This window comes from Lygodium microphyllum, chromosome 24, assembly GCF_053477565.2.
Source record: "Lygodium microphyllum isolate KBCC chromosome 24, Lygodium_microphyllum_v1.1.10, whole genome shotgun sequence".
In the NCBI taxonomy this organism is placed as follows: Eukaryota; Viridiplantae; Streptophyta; class Polypodiopsida; order Schizaeales; family Lygodiaceae; genus Lygodium; species Lygodium microphyllum.
The window spans coordinates 59,903,107-59,923,639 of record NC_141158.1 but is presented as its reverse complement, the minus strand read 5'-3'; positions in this window follow the sequence as shown (position 1 = coordinate 59,923,639).

Below are 20,533 nucleotides of genomic sequence, written 5' to 3'. Positions count from 1 at the left end.
CTTTTTTGTGTCATTTGGTACTACTAGGTGAAAATCTACACTTGAAACTATATCATTATGGCATGATTAATGTGATATGTACACTACATTATTGATTCATTGCTTATATGTTCAATCATTGCTTCTCATCCTTGGCCTCTGGTCCTCCTTCTTATTGCTCACCTTCTTTCTCAAAATGTGGTGTGTTCACTTTGTGATGTTCTTTGACCAACTTACATAAACTTCTTAACTCTCATGTTCCATGATGAGCTTTTAGGTCCCATTTTGCAACTTTTAAGGTATCTCTTGATCAATTGTACCATTAGAAACTACATATTTTTTGAGCTTATATTTAAAAATTACACTTTCATTGAACCACCTCACTCTTGATCATTGCTTCAAACTCAAAATTTATCAATGACACAATCCTTCTTCTTGGTTCGAAGGTTCTTAAAGCTTGTTATGACCTCATTCATGAAGGCACATGATAGTGCTCCCTAGTCTGCCTCTTCAAATAAATATGGATTCTTGAACCCTCTTGAAGCTGTTCTTAAAGTCTTAAACTTTCTCATTGCATTTGCTACATCAATATCCATTGTCAACTTCCCCACTTTACCTTCACACTTACATGCATCATAGTGACTAGGGAATTGCGAGAGAGATTGTAATGAATGAAGCTGAGAGGAGAGAGGAGAGGAGTTGAAGAGAGAGAAAGAGACCAAGAAGAAGAGGGAAGAAGACTAGAAGAGGAGAGAGAGAAAGACAAAAAAGAGAGAAGAAGAGAGGAGGAAGCCATGGAAGCTAAAGATGAAGGTGAAGAGTATGTTCTTGATAATAAATCGTTTCCCTAATCTGGGACTCTTACACCTTATATACCCTGGTCAATGTGACTAGGTGTCTAACCCCTAGTTTGTATGTATCCGGCTTGTTGCAATCCATCCCCAACCTGAAGGTTTTAGCCCTAAAAAACAAAGAGAACTTGAGGGGAGTGATGGGTGAGCTAAGGGAGGGTTGCAGAGTACTACTCTGAGTCCTTTTACAATGAGAAATGGGTGGGTAAAGAGTAGGGATAGCATGATGTCCAGGGCCGGTCTGCTGAGGTAAACAGGTCATAATTTTGATAGGCTACTCCAAATGGCGCGTGCCACATGTCAAAATGAACCTTATGATGAGTACTTTCAGTCTATGTAGGATGCATATGTTTGAGAATTGGATATGCACAAAACTATTCTAAAATATTGTGTAGTCTCTCGAGAGGTAGAGGGTGATGAAATGGGGCATAACCGGCTAGTCTTTAGTCCGTTGGGTCTCTTGGAGGTGGGGGAATTCATTGACAATGGTTTCCGAGTGCCAAGAGGCTTCTTCTAGGGGTAGGCCTTGCCATTTGATGAGGTATTCTTTAATGGATTGAGACCTTGAGTTCTTATCTTGTTGCCCAATGATTGCCTCAAGGATATATTGAGTGATGCCTTTTTCATCTATGGGGGAAAGTTCTTCCAAATAGTCCACTGAGGAGCCCATGAAGGGTTTTAGCTAGTTGACATGAAAGACATTGTGGATTTTGGTGGTAGGGGGAAGTTCTAAGTGGTAGGCCAAGTCACCAACTCTCTTTAGAATCCAATATGGGCCATAGAAGAGGTGGGCTAGCTTGTTATTGCTTCCCTCTTTTTGAGAGGAGTAGCAAGACTTAGGCACTTTCAAAAGGACCAATTCCCCTTCGTGGAATTCCAAATGCCTTCTTTTCTCATCAACATAGAGTTTCATGTGTGTTTGGGCCTTTTGAAAGTTCACTTTACATTGCTGAAGTAAGGCTTGCATGTGATCCAACTCAACCTGACTCTGAGGGTTTATCTTATCATTAAATAAGACTGTGGGGGGGGGGGGGGGACCTGATACCTATATAAAGCCAAAAAAGGGGAAAATCCAATGCTAGAGTGTGTGGAGTTATTATATGCAAACTTAACCAAGTGGAGCCACACGTATCCCAACTGTGTTGTACATCATGGCAAAAGTGCCTCAGCATTTATTCACTCTTTCACTTTGGACATCAGTCTAAGGGTGGTATGCAGTGGATATAGATGTGAAAATTGTCTACCAAAATTTTCTCATAAACTTTGCATCCCAATCATGTACTATGACTTGTGGTAACCCATGCAATTTGAAGACATTTTCAATATTAAATTGAGCGGCCACCTGAGAGGTAGTGTATTGGGGGTCTTAGTGGGGATAAAGTGGGCAGCTGTGATGAGGCAATCAACTAGCACACAGATACTATTCCACCCTTTTTTGGTCGCGATAAGGCCAGTGATGAAGTCCATTGTGATATGAGTTCATTTCCCTTCAGGGATAGAGAGGGGCTATAAGAGGCCAGCGGGCACCTGAGTGTAGTGTCCTTGTTTTGTTGGCATGGAACACATTTGGTCACAAAGTCCTTTACATCCCTCCATAAGCCTTTCCAATGAAAGATCTTGGCAATCCTATCATATTTTTTAAAAACACCCAAGTTACCAGTAGTGGGGCAAGAATACATCTCTTCCATGATCTTCTATGTGAAGGGGGAAGTGTGTGGGATGACAATCTTGCCATGGGACCAAATAAGGCCATGCTTGAGCTGATATTGGGAGTTTTCAGCCATGACCCCATACTATAATTTCTAGAATATGTGTTTGAAGTGGTCATCTAACAAGTAAGCCTCTTGAAGCTCTTCAACCCAATCATTGTGCAATTCTGAGGTAGAGGATACTCTGCATGCCCACATCGGAGAGAGTGAATAAGCCACAATATTATCCTTGCCCCGAGTGTGTGAAATGTCAAAGTCATGGTTTTGTAAGGTTGCTACCCATCTCCTTTGCTTAGTAATCAAAGTAGAATGAGTCAAGAAGTACTGAAGGACTTGATGGTCCCTTCTTACTTAGAAGCAGCTGCCATACAAATAGTGGTACCATTTCTTGATGGGATGGAGGATAGCCAATATCTCCTAGTCATATACATTCATTTGCATCTCCTTTTAATCAAGATTATAGCTCTCAAATGCAATCACACCATGCTCTTCTAACAATATTGCACCAATACCCCTACCACTAGCATCCCAAAAGAATGACTCATTTCTTAAGTAATCAGTCAAAGGTGCTGCAATGGTGGCATAGTGCTTAATGAAGCATCTATAGAATAAAGAGAGACCTAGGAAGCCATGCAAAGAGGTTGTGGTGGAAGGAATGGGCGAGTCCCTAACACATTGCACCTTCTTCGGGTTAGCATGTATGCCATTTTTTCTCATAATGTGTCCCAAGTACTCCACAGATGTCTGCATGAAGGTGCATTTGCTCTCCTTAGGAAAGAGTCAATGCTCTCTCAATATGTCAAACACCCTTTTGACATATGTCAAGTGCTCCTTGGATGACTTGCTATAAAGGAGGATATCATCAAAGAAAACAAGCATAAACTTGAACAAAAAGGATTGTAGGATTTTGTTCATAAGGCTTTGAAATGTGGCGGGAATATTTGTCAACCCAAAAGGCATCACTAGAAAATGATAAAGTCCATGATCAGTCCTCAAGGCCATTTTGAACTCATGTCTCATTTCAATTGCCCATATTCAATTGCAAAACAAAGATTTGTGAGCATTTCTTAAACTCTCGTTTGAGTTGCTTTGCTATAATGAGCTGATAATTAGCATGATCTTGAACTCCCTCTAGGCAGATGGGCTGTCCATGTATCATAAACTCCATGTAGAGCTGAGAGAAGTCCATAGTAATTTTTCCCAATTGTTTCAGCCAATCACAACCCAAGAAAACATCAATGGGGCCCATATCTAGTGCAATTAGATCAACTAGTGTAATTTTTAGCCAAGCATAAGGGATTGCGGGACATACATGTGTGCTGATTTCTTCTTCTCCATTTGCTACTTGGACCTTCAAGGGGTAGTGTAATTCCATTGGGGTGCATTTCAACTGATCAGTGAATGATTTATTGACAAAACTATGGGTCCTACCACTATCCATAAGGATGAAGACATGCTTTACATGGTACTTCCTTGAATGTATAGGGCTTTGGGAACACATCCAAGCATCCAAGGAGATAGAGCAAATGGAAGTGGTAGGTGGGTGGGATGTTAGGTCAAGTATCCATGATGCATCACCACTCGCGTCAAAAGGAAACCCATCCTCCGGGTCATAGAATTGCTCATGATCAACATCCTACACAAGCTCAGCTTGGTCCATGGCAGTAGGTCATCCTCATCATTGTGCCAATCTTCCATGACATACATACTATGAATGTTGACCTTAGCTACCTTTTAGGCACACTTGGAGGCATGATTAGTAGTGTAATTATCCCCACATTTAAAGCATAGGCCCTTTTCCTTCCGTTTCTTCACAACATCCATAGAAATGAAGCATTGGCCACTAGATCCATGGGAAGGTGATGCAATGGACTATTTATTTTCAGCATACTTATTCTTAGCATTAGAGCCAAATGTTGTCCCAAAAGTGGTCATTTTTCTTTTAGCATGGAAGCCAGGGTAAGTGGGTACTTTGGGATTGTTATAAGGCATAGAAGTGCCTCAGAAACCACCTCTGTATGGGGCCAATTATGAAGGGATGCTAGGCTGTCCAGAACCTTACTGAAAATGTTTATTCTTACGGTACTTTTGTGCATATCTCTTAACTAGTTCAATTGTATCAAATAGTTTGGTAGGTTTTTGGGCCATGACATCTATTGATAGGCTCGGTTCTATCCCATAGATATACTTGTGAAATTTAGCATCATCGCTAATGCTCTCCACATACATGGTCAAGTTCATGAACTAATTTGTGTACTCACGTACACTGAGGTTATGTTGGTCAAGAGTGTACCATCTTCTTGCCAACCACTCTTGTTCCATAGGAGACACAATCAATTGGACCATATGCATTTTAAAATCTTCCCAATCAATGAACTGATGATTCTTAAAATTGACAGAGCACCACCATGTGTGGGAATATCCTTCCCAGTGGAGAGAAGCAAAAGAATTTTTTGATCATCAATGCAGGGGTAGATATTGAAGTAGAACTCCAACTTAGATATCCATTCCTCCAAGTCAGATGGTGAGGGAGATTGCCCTTGTACTTCGTTAGGATGATCTTGTCACAGAGATCATGAGGGCCATGTTGCCTATGAAACCCTTGCTTCTCATATATCTCGTGGTGGCCATACATAACTTGCTATCCATATATCCCATGTGGTGCATTTATCCCATGCTGTCCATCATAGCCAGGCTTCCCATGATTGCCATGCTGGCCATTGGTACCATATTTTCCATGATGAGGCTAATTCATATAGGGTGCATGGGGGCTCCAAGGGAGATTGGGTGATTTTTGACCAAGGGTGGGAGAGGGCCTCAATGGGGTGTTGGCTACATGGTTGACACGGGAGTTCAATAGGGGCTCTTCAGGTGCATGAGAGGGTTCACCAATCTTGTAGGTAGAAGGGAGGATTCCCTTAGCAACAAGTATTCCCTGTGGACTATGGAATGGCTCCTGATGTAGTGGACATCTAGATTCATGCCTAGAGTCATTGACCTTCTCTTGGGATGAAGTGGTAGCTGATTGAGCAATAAGAGTAGTAAGGTGCTCCAAGCTCTATTGAGTCCTCGAGTTTGAGAGGGCCATGTGCTCAATTACTTCCTTAACCTTGAACATCATTTCACAGTGCTTGGTGACCATCTCATTATGTTGTTCCATGCTAACATAGGGTATGATTGAGTAGGGTGGTGTATGGGTCCATGTCAGGAATTTCCTCCTGCATATCCCCATGGTAATCTTGTGTCGAGCTCAGTTGATCAGGGCTAGGGTGGAGCTTCAATGGATGTTCATGGCAAGGTACAACAACAAATTGAACCTTGCTAGAGGGGAGGGGGATCAAATCTTGGGAAAGAAGGCCCAAACTTGGCCAAGAGGAGCAGGGGGAGCTCTCAATGCCATGGGGAAGGCCACGAGGGATGAGATTTGAGTTGGGGAAGGGTAGGCAGAGCAAGGAACACTAGCGTAGAATGCATCACAATTTGCAGGCTATTCCTTGGGCTCTCTTCCTAGCTATGACCCTCCACAAGGGTATTGCCCTTGGTCAGGGGCAAGTGGGGAAGGCTCCTGGGACTTCAAATGGGCACTTCCATGGCTGCTCCGAGGGAAAAGAATGGTTCATATCTACTGTGTGGCTATGGCAACTTGCCTTCCAACTAAGAGGAGAGAGAAAGGGAAAGCTCAAGCAAAAAATAATTGGGGTTTTGCCTTCTTCCAACTCTTGGAACTCTAAACTTGGAGCTCTAAACTAATTGGGGAAAGAAGAAAAGGAACAAAGCCTAAAGCTCTGATACCACTTGTAATGAATGAAGTTGAGAGGAGAGTTTAAGAGAGCAAGAAGAAGAGGGAAGAAGACTAGAAGAGAAGAGAGAAAGATAGAAAAGAGAGAATAAGGGAGGAGGAAGCCATGGAAGCTGAAGATGAAGGTGAAGAGAATAATAACTAGTTGCTCTAATATGGGACTCTTACACCTTATATACCCTGGTCAGTGTGATTGGGCATCTAACCCCTAGTTTGTATGTATCCCGTTTGATACAGAGATGATGCCCCCACCTAATTCACAAATGGACAATTTATGCAAGGCGCAAACACATGCATCATATTATCAAGGAATGGAGATCTATTGGTGGGTTGACCATATACACCAAAACATTACCAAAATATGTTAATCCATATTCTTCTTTTCATTTATTCTTGTGGTAGGAGTACATAAGAGTCTTAGAAAGTATGTTTCCTTTGGTGGTGAGTTGTAATGTGGACTTACATGGGGAAATAGATTGGCTAACAAACAAGGCCCTAGATGTGTGTGACTCACTTCTTGAGAGATAGAGAGATCTATGTTGGAAGAGGGGCATGACTCGTCAATCTACTTAGGTAAGTTACTGATGAGTATATGTGTGCATCATGTGGGTTCAAAATAAGGTATTCTTAAAATACCATTTGTATACATGTTTACATACAACAGAAGGGTGTAATATAAAGGGGTTATCTATAGATTGAATAGAAAAGGGTTATGTTTTACTCAAGAAAAATTCATAGATAAGGATATTTATAGATAGGCCTTGAACGCACATGATACAGAGGATATGCATATAGTAACTTCCCAAAGAAATCTATGCAAGTGCATACCAACCAACAAATAAATCCAAACATACATTTAAAAAGAAAAATGGTAGAAGACATGAACATCACTTATGTCATGGAATCCAGAGAAGTATGAAGGGGATGCTATAAAATCAATCAATAGAATGCTTATAAAGTCAATAAAAGCAATGGGTGAACCTAGTTTAGTGTAGCCCTAAGAATGCTTATTTATGATCATGTATTCTACACATGAGTGCTCATCATTATGTACTCATAGGTGTCTGCATGGTGTCCACATACATACCCAAATGCTTTCACAATTGTTCCCTTGTACAAAATCACTATGAAAATATGTCCAAGTGCACTAATTAATGTGCATATGTATCTTGGATTACTGTAGCAAAGAATAAGAAGCTTGAAGACTATTTGTTATAGGGGGTGACTCTTCACCTATTTCACATGCCCACATAGTAAGGACTAGAGAAACTACTACGATGTCTTGTGCTTTGACTTCTATGATCTCCATGGAGCAAGAGTCATTGTAGATTCTATCCAACAAGCATGGTGCTCACATGCCCCAAGAAGGAGATAAATGGTTAATGCCTCAAGAGGCCATTGTGTGGCCTCATGTTACATGATTATCATGGCCTCTTGAGTAGTGTGGCAATCATGGCCCTAACTTGGGTTTGGGAGTTTTGTGCTTAACTACTGTTGTTGGCTTTATTGTCATGAGATCTGTTAGCCATGGCCAAGAGCACTTGTGCAAAGTGTTGTCAATGGACTAGCTTGAGGTCATGTGAGTCTCTTGCATCGATTGGAACCATTGTTCAAGATTGAGGTCATCATGAGATATCCTCAAATCAGTCAAGAAAATAGGTTAGTGTGTGTAGGGTGGCAAAATACCTCAAGTAAGTGAGATGTAGCAATGTGCCCTCATGTAGCCAAGTGGTGACAACTCATTTTTTGATTCTGAGAAGTGCTTAAAAATAGCCAAAAAATCTGAATTTCAAGGGAAAAATAGACTTCGTTGAAGGCGACAGCTATAATGAGTACGGTTTTAAGCGGCAAGCCCCTAAAGTGATTTAAAGACCCACCGAGTGATGGTTGGGGAATTTTCATAATTTCTTGGCATGTCAGATGAGACTCTGGGAGATGTCGAATAGTGTGGGACTTCAAGATGAGTGTGCAAAAATTTTCAACTTTCGATTACGATGCCCGACAATCAAATGGGAGTGCTTGGGGTCCAAAGACCAAAGAAGGCCAAGTATAAATGGACTTTAGGGGAGAAAGGGTGTGACCCTTGGGGGCTCCCTTTGGGGATCCCTAAAATTTTTGAATTTGTGTGGGGGGGTGGGGGGGGGGGGGGGGGGGGTTTGTGGATGAAAGAAAAGAAACACCATTGTTGCAAGCAACGTGATCTTGAGGGAGAGGGGGCTATGGCTGAGAACAACCCCCCATTTTAATTATATCCCTGATGTGCACTCTTTCCATGCTCTCCATCGCCATTCTTCACATATCCAATGGTTGCCCTAACATGAAGAACCAGTTTCAATCTTTCTCTCTCCTCCACCTCTCTCCTCCAAATGGTGCTTCACATGGCAAGAATCAAGAAGTGAATGCGATGACAGATGCTTGTCTTGTCCGGCATAAACCTGATTGCTCCAAGATCAAGAGGAGGCTGACGGGAGATCCTCAACATTGAAGATTTCTACTAGTTGGTCCATTGGTAACCCGAAAAAATAATAAAAAAACCCACAACACGCAAGTAAGCGGTATGCGTCATTTTTACAAAGAAATTTGCTTCTTTTTTATGTTTGATGGTTGAAATGGAATTCATATGGGGAAAAAAAATTGGAAGCTTGTTTGCATTATGATTGAGGGTTGTGCATAAAAGAAACGCAGATCCATAATAATAAATAGTCACAATAATTAAATTATAGCCCAAAAAGCACCTTTTAAGTGTAAAAATGAAGGTTTTATTAGTTTCAGGTGGAAAAAATAGATGCGCATGGGATAAAATTCTGAGAAGAAATATATTTCATCTTTCATAATCAGTCATTAATCATAAATCAGAAATTTATCTATTTTTATTCACAAATAAATAGAGAAAAATAGCTAAAAATAGAAAAAAAAAAGGATTTTTGCATTATAAAAATCTAGAAAATTATGATTCGTGATTGTGGCTGTATAAAAAAGCTAAGGCATGAGTTTTGGTTTTAGTTAAGCTTTTTTTATGTGTTATAGTTCATGGTTTTTCCGTTTTAAGCGAAAAATACATACAAAATACTACCCTACACCTATTCAATATCGCATAACCTAAACGTTAGAGGGAAAGGGTCATGTTAAGAGATTGAGAGGACTGGGAGGTTTTAAATATTTGAAATATTTGATTGTGCATTGCATTTAGAACTGCTATATTTTAGTCTAAGCGGCTAGTAGCACGAGAAATCGGTGCTAGTCTCCATACATCAAAGCATACGTTTAGTGAAAATCATGAAAGAGCTCTTTTTTCCACATCATAAAATGTTGATTTGATAAATATTGTTTGTGCACCAGGATCATATGCACTATGCATGACACATGACATGGTATCAGTCCTGGATTGCATAGCAATTGTCTTCCTAGGATATGATTTATATGTTGAATGGAAAGGAGTCTTTACTATAGGGCAGTTGAACACTTTCCTTGGGACTGTTGGTTGAGGATCTATATATTCTTGGATTGTACAAAACAAGAAAGAGTGGAGTTTGTGTGTTATTTTATATGTTGAAGCGACGCATCTTGGGGCCAATCCCCGAGGTGCAGGAGAGTAACAATGGAGCCGCAGCAATCAATCGAGAGGAGCTTCCTGATGTTTGTGTTAGGAGGCAGTATGCCTATATGTTATGGGATCTCCCTCTGAGGAGAAGAAAAGGTAAATGTTGGACTACATATCAGCTACAAATTCATAAATAAGTCTATCTAGTGTACATTAGTGTATTACAGATGCTCCTGGCCTGCGAGGCAGTGTGGTGGGGTTATCTGTTGTGAGGTCCGGCTAGTGCCATAGATAATGCCAGCCCATTTTAGGTCCCATTAGTGGTGCGCCGTGTTGGGAGCCACCAAAAAGTGGTGGTTCTGAATCTAGGGTTTTTAGGGACCAAATAGTTGGTTTATGTCCTCTTATAAGAACTATCAAGTCGAAATACAAAAAGCGGAATGTGCTGAGAGGGCTAGACAATGGTTGGAGATTGTAAGGCACTATTCTCCTCAAAGAAACAACCCACTATGCATAAGCGGAAATGGTTCTAATAACCTAAGTGTCATAAGTAGCCCTTTGACCACAAGCGGAAGTCTTAGTACTTCCCCACTTCTAGTCAGTCAACCCACTTCAAGTGGGGGTGTAGTTTTACTTGCACAAACCCTTGTTGTCAATCTGATCATAGCCATTGCACAACCCATCGCAATTCCAGCAGGGACACCGAATTTACCAGCATTAGGAGCACCTTTGCCCATCTTCCATGGGTTAGCAGAAGAAGATGGAGAATTCCATATTAAGGAGTTTCAAACGCTCATGTTCAACTATGGAATCCAAGACGAAGGACACCTAATGATATTCTTCAATATGACATTAAAAGGAAGGGAAGTAGTATGGTATCATGGTCTAGAGGTCGGAACCATAACTAGCACTGACCAATTCTTCATGGCATTCTGTAGAGAGTTTGCTCCTGAGAGGGGTTGACAATATTGGTTGCATGTCTTGAATGTAATACGCCAAGAGCCAAATGAGAATGTCCAGGCCTATGCCAAGAAGCTAAAGCAAGTTCTTCGCAAACTTAATACTTATATTCCCATTCCATGTGCTGCAGAGTTCCAATATTTCCTACATGGATTAGATTTCAATATCCAAGTGCAGCTGAGTAGTGTCACTTTGGCTGACATTGACACTGCTATTACCCAAGCAAAAGGAGTAGAGTCGTGCTTGCAAGCGGCTTATGCAGCAATGATAAATTGGAATGGTAATAATTTGGCACTAACCAACGAGAGTCAAGGGGACCCCATGTCGAATGTGAATGGCAAAGGGAGTATCATGCCAAATCTGCCTATGTTACCAGCTCCTCCCAGTAGTATGACTATGCCTATGGCTAGTCAGGTGGCCTCACTAAATAGTGGGGACCAAACAATGAATCCTAATGTTGCCCCAGTAGATCAATGGCCAATTCCTAATCAAGTGGTTAGGCGGATGGGACGACAGACGGATGATTACAACTATGAGTCAAGTAATTCTAATGTCCCAGGCAAAGTTAAGGACATGATGAAGCACTACACTAGTATGATTTCTAAATAATATAGACAAATAGCTGTGGATGTCAATTTTCTTAAGAAGTAGCAGAATTTGATAGGGAGTCGATGCCTTAAAGAGCGTACCCCCTCAAGATTCAGCTGTAAGTGGTGTGGTAGCCAACATTTCCCAGGATTTTTCAGAATGTCAAATGTGATATTTGTGGAAAGTTTGGCCATTTAGCTACTACCTGTCGAAGTAAGATTAGATTGAGAGAAGACTTTGAAGACTTTGAAGATGAATAATATATGATGAAATTCCATCCAAACTGGAGTGTTATTTTGTATTTTTGTAGTTTTTTAATGGATTATAAGATGAATATGAAGAATGTAATCAATTTGGTTAAAGATAATTATGCACTTATTGACATGGTTCGTGCTTGACAATGGTACAAGCTTTGACAGTGATGCTCCTTGGGTTTATGCATACCCGTTGCCTACGACTTGATGCAAATGTCACGGTTGATTACCCTATGCATACATTGAGCTTGAGTGCTCATTGAAGCTCCACCTTGGATGCATTTTGGATTATCTGGAATTGTCTTGGATGTTACTTGGCTTGTGAGAGTTTGGATTGGGATGTACTATCTTGGACTTATGTCATTGGCACTGTGTCTTGCCTTGATTTGAGTTCTTGAGCTCATACATATGGCTTTTGTGCCAGTGGAGCATTCTTGAATGCTTATCAGACATTGAGCAGGTGGTACTTTTATGCATTGAGCCGTTACATGTTATTGAGCAGTTACAGACACTTGAGACTTTGGGACTTCTTACCTTTTGGGATGATACATTATATGTCTTGGTTCACTGTATGCTTATGAGCTAAGTCTCAGTTTTGGATCCGTATCTTTGTGAACTGACACCTACTTGTGTCAACTTTTGGTAGTGGCAGGAACACTTTGCCCCGTTGACTGGGGGGTGTGCCTACTCACTGGCAAATGTTTGTATGACATACTTGGGTGTTGGATTCATGCTTATCAACTGTCATATGCTTATGCTATCCCCACATGATGCCGGCTTTGGTCTTGGTAGTATCTGATTGCCTTGGGATCTGATTTTGGCACTGTTAGCTCTCTTTTACTGCAATATGAAATTTATTATACCAAGCATATATGTATGGACTGACATGGATTTTTCATGCTGAAACACTCTGAAATGATGTATTTTCATTAGTACTTGGTGGGCAGCAGCTTTGGTTCCACTTTCCTTGCCATTTTCCCTTGATTTTGGTGATTTTTTTGTCATTTTCTGCAGTAAACAGCAAGCAGTTTTGAATTGTCTACAATCTTCCAACCTGCATTATGGCGAGTTCGTCCACTGATCATGCTATTTTCAACATTACTAAGCTTGATGGTACGAATTACTCTTATTGAAAAAGCCAGATTTGGCAGGTGTTGGTGCAAAAATCGCAGATCAAACCTTTGAGGTTAACCGGGCATCCGCTTGCAACTATGCCAGATGAGGAATGGCTTGAGCTTGTGTAACGTGTCCACCTGTTCCCTTTGAGGACACGTCTGTTGGAAACTGCGAGGAAGACAAGAGAGACAAAGGAAGAGAGGAGAGAAGAGAGATATGAGACACCGGAAGTGGAACCCTAGAAGTGTGTCAACTGAGCACACATAATAGGAATTAATAGAGGGGACCTGGGGCGCTATATATAGACAGACTATATATAGCTAACACCCCCGCTCAAATAAATGTCCCTTACTAATGGATGAAAAAACCCTTGGGGGCTCAAGGGAAAAACCCACAGCTCTATATAGGCCTACCGTTATATTAATATTCAAAATATAAAATTACAAAGTTGAACTTACAAGAGCCTATTCATAGGCATCAAAGGAGCTACATCACTCGTGAATTACAACATCAACGGAGAAGGAGTTACATCACTCTTGAATTACAACAGCCACATCAAAAGAGCTTTATCACTCCTAAATATACAACATGTAAAATAAGGATAAGCGACATCACTGCAAAAGATAAAATCTCCAAGAAATTCCTTCAATAAGCAACATCACTGCAAAAGATAAAATCTCCAAGAAATTCCTTCAATAAGCAACATCACTGCAAAAGATAAAATCTCCAAGAAATTCCTTCAACTGAACTTGGGATCTAAGCAGTATATCTGTCACATCAAAACTTAAAGAAAAATGTTACAGTGACATTAGAACAACACAAGGTCTATAGAGACGGTTCGCGACGCCACTCTATAGATAACATAACACATGTGGGTCCCCATGAATAGAATATAAATAAAACAATTTGTCATCAGTTGGAATATTGATGCTCATCAGCTGGAAATAATATAAATGAAATAATGTGTCATCAGCTAGAATATAGACCCTCATCAGCTGGAAAGTATATAAACGAAATAATGTATCATCAGCTAGAATATAGACGCTCATCAATGGAATAACGAACGAGGACAATCATCATGAAGCATGGCAATATCAACATAGAGAGAGAGAGAGAGAGAGAGAGAGAGAGAGAGGAAGCTTATCTGCTAAATGGCTCTTGTAAGCTACCAGGTTTCTAAACAACCTCTTTGTATCATCTCCCACTCTTATTTTGGGCAAATACAGAATGCCCTTCTTAGCATCGAAACTGACTGAGTTCATGTAACCTGGTGCTACAGGTTGGAATTTGATACCACAATTGTAATTCCCTGTTTCAAATTGTGCCCTGTAGTAGAATCACCTAAGTGGTAATCCGTACCGTGCAAATCAGTCATATGTACATTAATCACTATATCTTCCAATTTGTCTCCTTTCCTATCAAGCTTGTCTTCTTTCTTGTCAAGCTCACTGCTTCTACGGGCAGAGACTCCTTTTTCCCTTTGATACGTCTCAAATCATTTCGCCAGTCATCCAAAACTGTATCACTTTCACTTTCCTCATCCAAAAAGGAATTAGGAAGAACAGCAGGCTATCTAGCCCTGTTTTGCTTGAGAGAAAACTGTATTTCGCATTTGAACATGGGGTAGTCATTCTTCTTCTAGCCATCGCATGCTTCAGTGAGCTTTGAAACCGGTTCTTTGATTGAAATTTTCATTTGTAATTCTCCTTTTGATGGACTGCTATGATTCCTGCCTTGATTACTGTGCTCCATAGATGGTCTTATTTTTCCCTCTTCTGAGAAATTATCAATATAATCATTGCTCTACCTTGCTTTCTTAATGCCAGGACTATCACTTTCCATTTTCCCAAGACTAATACTTGCACTACTTTGTGAAGGACTTCTTGCTTTCTCTCTGGACGCAGATCCTCTGATTGCCATGTGCCTTTTATTTTGATCCCTTTCCTGCTTTGGAGAATTATTTCTCTCTCTTCGATGGTTAGGGGATGGAGAGTGAGATCTCCTCTTGGGGAACGTAGAAACACTATGGGACCTCCTCCTACCTCTACTCTTGCTCTGCACAGGAGATCTAGAGTTGGTTCTTGACTGTCTTCTTGGACTACTCCTACTCCACCTGCGGTAGTAAAAATCTCTGTCCCTTCCATACCTGTAGCATGCATAATCAAAATGACTTCCCCTGTAATAGTTCATGTAGCCACGACTTCTATACCCGTGATAATCTATTGCTTGAGATGGTGGATGATAGTCACGCCTGTAGCAAATTGGAGAGACAGAGCGTCCACGCCAATACCTTATAGGGGACATGGACCGTGATGGTGAATGATAGTCATGCCACTAGCGAATTGGAGAGATAGAGTGTCTACTCTAATACCTTATAGGGGACACAGACTGTGACTTTGACCGTGATTGTGAAGGAGAGTGCAATGGCGACAACCTAGGGAACGAAGGCATCGTGCTTGAGGCTACGAAGGGGGCTGGAGGCCATGAAGATGGAGGGGGAGGAGTCCCAAGGCCCGCAGAAGCAGGTGTCAAGCATGCCCTTGATGGAGAGCACCCATTCCTTCTCCTCCAGCTTGGGCGTATTTGTGCACTCTGATACCATGTTGGATGAGAGAGACGAAAGGAGGAGAGGAGAGAAGAGAGATATGAGACACCGGAAGTGGAACCCCAGAAGTGTGTCAACTGAGCACACATGATAGGAATATATAGAGGGGACCTGGGGTGCTATATATAGACAGACTATATATAGCTAACAATGTCTTAGCAGTCCATCGGAAAGAGAGTCTACAAAGCTCCGCCCGACACTCCCATGGAATGTTACAGGGTTTGCGATCTAGGACTTCCCGCCTTTGCCATGTAGCGGATGTATTCCGGCCATTCCCACTTAGGACAGACCTGAATGAGGGTTTCCTCTAATGGTAATTTTCCTAAATGGCAGCTAGTCTCGAACCCCAAGCGAACTACTTTACGCAGAGATACTGGGGACGAAGCAGATTCATGCTGCACTTGGTTCAAGGAGAATGGGAAATGAGAGGGATACAAGGCTCGACCTCCCTGCCCATAAGGCATAGTCCCATTCCGTTCCCCTAAAACAGCATAAATCGGGATTCTAGTAACCTAAACTCTAGGTCAGCGCCTTTGCTGTTCATGTCCTTTGAGAAGATCTCCTTGCTGTCCATTTTGATTGAGAAAAGTTTCCGGCCAACCGGGACCACCCATCCGTAGGACGAACCCATGGCCACATCCACGACACTTTCCTCAAGGTTGCTTTAGTTGTCTAATTACCTACCACAATTAGTTGTGGACATGCATCAAGCAGCTTCATTAATTAGCCAGTTAGACACTGGTTTCTTCACGTAATCTTAGCACTTGACATAGAAAAACTGTGTCAAACAAGTTCCTTTACAATAGATTATCTTATTTACCTTTGGAATACATCCATAAAGTCCAGCCCGCAGGTTATTCCATAATCTCCCCGATGGCTATCCATAATCCACAGGGATTACTAATCCAAGATTCCACCCGTAGACTAGTATGCGGGCCTCAAGATCCAATCCCAAGTAACATTGGCCTCTTGTGCAGGGCACGGAAGGCGAGGGATTTACAGCGGCCAGAGCCCCCTGGCACCCAAGTGTCCTCCTACTCCAAGTAGTGCCCAACAGAGAGACCTCACACGGCGGGTTCGGTCCACGTTCCCGGCGCGGCTAACAACCCCCTTGGTTAGGGTCAGGCAGATAGTCGGGGGTAACTGAAGCTGCCTCTCCCTTCAGGCCTTCAACCTAAAGTATTAAATATATTTTCGTCCTTTAGTTCCTTGAGCAAACAATGCAAACAGTGCTCCTAAACTATTACATGCACAATCATTTCCAGTGGTTGTTTATTTGGCCAACTGTTAAGGAGTGAATCCTTCTCTTCGTCGAATGTATCTAGCATTCGATCCGGGATCAATTGCGACTTGGCAAGATCCCCAAGGGTTTGTTTGGCAAGATCCCCAAGGGTTTGTTTGTTCACCATGTCACTCCAAATTATTTATTGATCCTTTGCTTCCAAGTGCTTCCAAGCAAATACCTAACTTCCCTTAACTTGGCAAATCTCCCAAGAAAGGTGATATAACAGGATGACTACTCATCCTCTTGCAAGTTAAACTTGCACAAGAACCTGCCAACCTCATTCCAAGGAATGGCAACTCTCTTGTGATCAAACCACAAGATCATGCGACGTTGCAATTTGTTGCACAAGTGTCGCATCTATTCCAAGGGATCATTTCACCCATTGAATGGTGTTTTTGGGTCAAGGAATTTTGATTAGACAAGAAGCAGGGTTTAGGGTGTCTTCTTACCCAATCCATTCCTAATGGCACTAGGCCGACAACGATCAGTCCTAGGTCGACAACAATTGGTCCTAGGGATTCCAACTCAATCCGAGTTTTAGCATTTGAACGAGTGATCCTTAGGGTAGAAACCCTAGATCGTTTCATGCATGAGCGTCCAATCGTCCCTACATTCCGTGAATGTGGGTAGGACCTTTGGGTATGAGGGTTTCGACTTGGCAACAAGTGCGAAACTAGGTCGAGTCTTTAACGTGCTAAACCCTAGTTAGCACTTGGGGTATTTATCATATCGATTGAACCATCCTACGCGAATCCCTTGTGGGTTAGGTGATTTAGATAATTCGATCTACTTGTCTTGCGACAAGGACGAACCATTCCTAGAGATGTTAACTTGATCTAAAGGAGAAAACTAGTTGCAACAGGTCACAATCCACATAAACATGCGATTCATTGCTTCTATGTATCACTAGATTCGCAATAACCCTAACTTTTCTTGTTAAGATCAAAACGCATGATAAGTTTCATAATAACTTCCATTGAACCTACCAGGGCTCACATTCAAGAATCATACCCATGATTCCTTTTCTAAGCTTTTAAGATTTCATGCTTTAATAAACCATGCAGCCTTTCCCTAAATACAACTCTTGATGAATGAAATTTTTCATACGATGAATGTGCAACATGCAATCCTTTCCTAACTACAACGTAGTGAAATTCATGCCAAATAAAGCTAGAGTTAACCTATTCCATGCAAGCTCATAGAGTCATTTCCATGCTTTTCTATTTCCTACGGGTGATAACGACTTTCCTTAATGAATCATTACAATGAAGACATTGCCTAAAAATGTGACATGCGCTTAATCTTTCCATGCCTAGTCAAAGGTGCACTTAACAATTCAGCCTTATAATGATAGGCAACAGTTGTTCTAGGCTCGTCACTTTGAAATGCTCGAAAAGGCCACTTACTAATAAGGTCGTAAGATGCATAGACAACTTACATTTTTTCGTTCATCATATTGAAAATACCAATGACCAAATTCATGTCATGAACTAATTGTTCAAATAGTCAATTTATTTCCAGTTGCATTTAACTAGGCTAGGTGAATTTGACATGCGTAGGTGCTTCTTAGTCCATGAATTTATCGTGCATAATGCGTTACTTTTGCATGGAATCAAAAATAGTAAAAACTTGGACTTGTGGGCTCAGGGAAATATCCACATGAATGTTAGGTGAAGAACCTCCCGCCGGCATGACTTGCGACTTCTTGGGGGCCATCGTAGGTGTGATTATGGACTTTCGGTTTGCCTTTTCCCTTACGCGATCGGTGAAACTCCTCAGCCTTCGTAAGCAGCCTCAAGATCTTGCCCTTCCCCCTCGTACGCAGGCGATCTTTTCCGAAGTGCGGATCCTTGAGAATACCGGCTTGCGGGATTTGGGCTTATGGGAGGCCTTTGGAGCTTGGATTGTGGAGATGGGCCTTTTACGACAGAGCTACGGGAATGGAACTTTATGAGAGCTTGCGGGAATTGGGGTTTTCACGAGCAGGCTTGTGGGATTTGAAGCTTGTTCGCAGAAAGGGGCTCTTGCGAATGGGGCTTGCAGGAATGGAGACTTTATGAGCTTCTTCTCCTTCCTTTAAAATCCCAGGATGGCTAGGAATGGGCTTATGGGGGCCTTATGGGAATAGGGTTTAAGGAAGCCCCCTTAGAAGCTTCTAGCTATGGTCACACCCCACTGGAAGAGGGAGGGGGTAATAATGGGGTAGAAGATGATGTTGATTGGGGGAGACTGCCTTTGTTAGGGAAATGGCGACGACATGCGCATGTCGGCTTATGGCGGCCCAAGGCAATAGTGCTGGTGGACTGGACTGGGCGGCGACCTCTCCTTGTGCAGTACGGCGTCAATAGTAGCTTCCCTCTCTCTCTCCATGAACTCAGCACGGCGTCCTCTGCTTCCTCCTTCTTACCCCCCCACAAGGCTAAGGGGGAGTTTATATAGCCCAAGGGGGGAGAGGGGGCCTCCACCACGTGGGCTATGCATGCAGCCCACGGCTCTCTCATGTAACCCATCTCTCCCACCTAGCCCATCCCCTTCCCTCCAGCCACGAATCGACTGGGGGAAATTAGCAAAAAAAAGTTGCAATTAATTGAACATTATCCACTTAATCCCCTCCCAAGAGGGTGTTTCCCCACGGTTATGCGGATTTGAATCCTCGGGATCGCTTTGCCAATGCGGAGGTCTCGATTTCTCATGTGCAGGTTCCAGATTAAACTGCTAGCAATTACAATGCGGAAGATAACCTTGCACAGGGTTTACGCAGCGTGCGTGGAGTCAATATTTACAAGCAGGAATATTACATTCTCTCCCCCTTGGAGGAATCGAGATGTCCTCATCTCGAGAAGAACTAGGGGTATTGTCGATTGAGAGTGCTTTCTCCCATCCAAGTCACATCCTTCTCAAGATAATCTTTCCACTGGACGAGGCATTCTCTCAAGGTTCTGGATCTCAATTGTCTCTCCCTAACATCTAAGATCCTGTCAAGCCGTAGCTCAAGGACTCCTTGGCTAGGCATTACAACTTGCTGGTCATCAAGTACATGGATAGGGTTAGGTACATACTTCTTCAATAGGCTGATATGGAATACATTATGAACCTTTAGGTTCTCAGGGAGTTGCAGTCTATAAGCATTGGGTCCTAGGCACTTGAGGATCTTGTATGGTCCACAATACCTTGGACTTAGCTCCTTGCAATCTCCTAAGGATAGGGAACTCTTCCTTGGGTGTACGCAAATGAAGACCATGTCTCCTTCCTCGAAGGTTCTATCTTGATGTTTCAAATCTGCGTATGCCTTCTATCTATCCTTGGCGGCTTGGATGTCCTGTCTTATTGACTTTATTTGATCATCCATCTCTTCTAGCATTTGTCTTGAAGCTTCAACCCTCAAGGTTGGATCTGAGAAGTTTAAAGGACTTCGACAATCGTGCCCATACAATGCTTGAAAAGGGGTCATCGGAATGCTTTGTTGGTAAGAAGCATTGTAGGAAAATTCAACCAAAGGCAAGTATTGAATCCACCTTTTTGGTTCACGGCAGCAGTGTGCCCTTAGCATATCCTCAATGACTTGGTTGACTCGCTCCGTTTGACCATCAGTTTGGGGATGGTAAGCTGTACTGAAATAGAGTTGAGTCCAATGGCTTCAAATATAGCTCTCCAGAAGTGTGATGTGAAGAGAGAATCACGATCACTAATGATTCTTTTGGACAACCCATGTAGCTTGAATATCTCCTTGATAAACAATATTGCAATGTTTACTGCAATATTTTAAATCTAAAGGAAACCAACTAATATTTTCTATAGTAGCTTCGATGATAAGGTGCACCTTGGCCAATAACTCTCATTAGCTTG